The sequence below is a fragment of the Tupaia chinensis genome, unplaced genomic scaffold, assembly GCF_000334495.1.
Source record: "Tupaia chinensis unplaced genomic scaffold, TupChi_1.0 Scaffold000298_1, whole genome shotgun sequence".
Lineage (NCBI taxonomy): Eukaryota > Metazoa > Chordata > Mammalia > Scandentia > Tupaiidae > Tupaia > Tupaia belangeri.
The window spans coordinates 149988-152752 of NW_006159787.1; positions in this window are offsets into that span (position 1 = coordinate 149988).

The window sequence follows — 2765 nt, forward strand, 5'->3', positions numbered from 1 at the left end:
ATATATATATATCAAATCCTCAGCCTGTTGGCCTGGATCCAGTCTGTAGAATTCAAAAGGATAGTAGTGGGGGAAATGGCTAAAGAGACAAAATAGCATCATTTCCATATTTAAAGTATTAGCAAAAACATGCTTTGAATGAGCAAGTAAACTCTCTGAGCATCTTGGATTGCTCTAAGTCCACATATGTATTATACACGTAAGTAGCTGTTTGTCAGTTAATGTGTCATAAAAAGTGAGTAGTCAGTATTTGAACTTGGACTATTTTGGATAGCAGGAGAAAAATAAAGGCTACAACACTCACACAAAATTCATTTGGGGACTTGTTAGGGGAAATTTTTCATAGGCAGTCTCATTTTACAGGTGATGGAAATTGAGATAGTCCATAAATATGAAGCTACCATGCAAAGATGCAAGAGTAGGTGCTCCAGTGAAGGCTGTTCTCACATGGACTGCTCTCTATGGTGGTTCCAAGTAGGTGAAAAAGGAGCAGAAGACATTTTGCATTTACCAATAGCTACTTTTTCTCCTAAGCTTTGACTGATAGGTAGTCCAAGCAGTTTTGAATAAATCAATAGTGTGGCTCTAACAGATTTTACTATTTGTTAAAAAGGCTGGGGGGGAGTAGGGAGAAAGGAAGAAAAGAATCTTTAATAGGTAAAATTTTGAATCCTAAAAATCAATTCATTGTCCACTTTGGGACCATGTTGCTTCTAAATTCATTTCTTCTTTTCGGTTGTATGTGTGTCTAAAACCTGCTTATCAACCTAGGAAAGTACTGACTGCTTTTTTCCATACCAGCACTGGTGTTATACCACTTTCCAATGAGCAATTTATATTGTGCATAACTCTGCTTCTCTGCTTCTTTGAGTCAGTCAATCAGTGATTATCTAACTTTTGAGAGTCAATCAGTGACAATCTAGCTTCTGAGGGCATTTCAGGAATGTTTACACTCCAGTAACCAGGTTTCCCGGATAAAAGACCAAGCAGCCCCTAAAGAAACTCTTCTGAAAGCCCACCAGTCATGAATTCCATGCTTCCTAGCATCCTATATTTGATCAGAAGTTTATTTTGATAAACTATGTCCTACAAGCATAACCCTGCCTTTCCTAGCAAGCAATAACTTCAGCTGATTATTTTAGATATTGTAATAAGGGCATTTCCCTTCATTCCTTAAAGGAAAGTGACTTTATAAATAAAAGGATTCCAAGAAATAGAGCACAGTATTCTCCCCTCATTCACAAGAATTTGGTCCTTTCAGGAGACCCACTTTAGCATTAAACTAATCCTAGAGCAGCGTTTGCATTTTAATTTACTATTTACTAAGTCTGTATTCCTTCCCAGTTTCAAAAAACAAGGTGTATGCTCTACTGATGGCTTGGGAGGTTGTCTTATATAGATAAATTTAATTTTTTTTGTGTGTATTTTGTATTTGAAAAATATAAAACTAGCATATTAAATCAGCAATTACAGGAATATTATTTTCTGAAGTGATAGCTAACATAGATGTGCTTATGATCTGTATGTTTGTGTCCAACTAAAATTCATGTATTTGTTTATATTACATTCATAAAGGCCCCAGGATCTCCCTGTTCAGGCTGGCTGCAAGTATGTGCCCATGATTATAGCTGGTTGAGGTTGAAGGTATATCACAACATGAGGACCCTGTTGGGGATGATGTCTGTCTGTCTGTCTCTTTCTCTTGGAAGAGGAAAAAAAAAAGTTGAAAAGAAATGCAGCCTTTGGAGGTGATTAAGTCAAGAAAACTCCACCCTTATGAGTGGGATGAGTGTCGTTACAAAAGACATCGCAGGGAACCGACAGATTATCTAATGGTTACATGATTACCTCTCTGGATTCCCATGTAGTTGATTACCATTCGAGGCCTGGACCCAGAGGCTTAACATTCACAACCAATGTGTGTACATGCGTGTCCGTAATCCTGAGAGGAGAATGAAGGGGAAGGGTTTGCGGTGTGGCCATCCCCCGCCCCCCCCCAAGGAGTGATTTCTTTCTTTCTATCTCTCTTTTTCTGTCTCTCTGGTGAGTACACACGCCCTATAGCAAAAATCTTTCTAAAAAAATAAATAAAAGGCACCCCAAAAAGATGACCTGCTCCTTCCATCTTGTGACTATGCTGTAATAAGTCAACCTCTATGAATGAGAGAGCATAAGCTCTCATCAGGTGCAAAATCTTCTATCGTGTCTTGATCTTGGACTTCCCAGCCTTTAGAACTCGAAGAAAGAAATGCTGTTTTTTGTAAGTCACCCAGTTTAGAGCAGCCAAGCACATGGATATTGCTTAGTAAATATTCGTAATTGCATGGGTAAAATTTCAGATTAGTCTCAGAATAATCAAGGACAATCATGTCACAAATGACTGTGATAACAGATAGACAGTGATGACAAGAGATAAGGATCACATCTAGCTCAGTATGATGTCCTTCAAGAAGATTTTCTTGAGGATCCATATTGAGGATCACTGAAATCTTTCTGGTACCCTTAACATTTGTCTTCCCTGTTTATGTGAAACGCAAGCGTTGAACTAGTGTGAATTTTTAACTATGAGAAATAGTAGCTGATAGTCTTATAGCTGATTTTCACCTAGATTAACAGAAAAACTCACAATTGGCATTTCGGTTCACAGAACAACTTCACATTTATTAATAATTAAATTGTTTTAGCATTGACAAGACAGGCAGGGCATACATTCCTATTCTGCTTTAAGGAAAGAAGGGCATGTCTTGTTCATTTTGAATATTTAT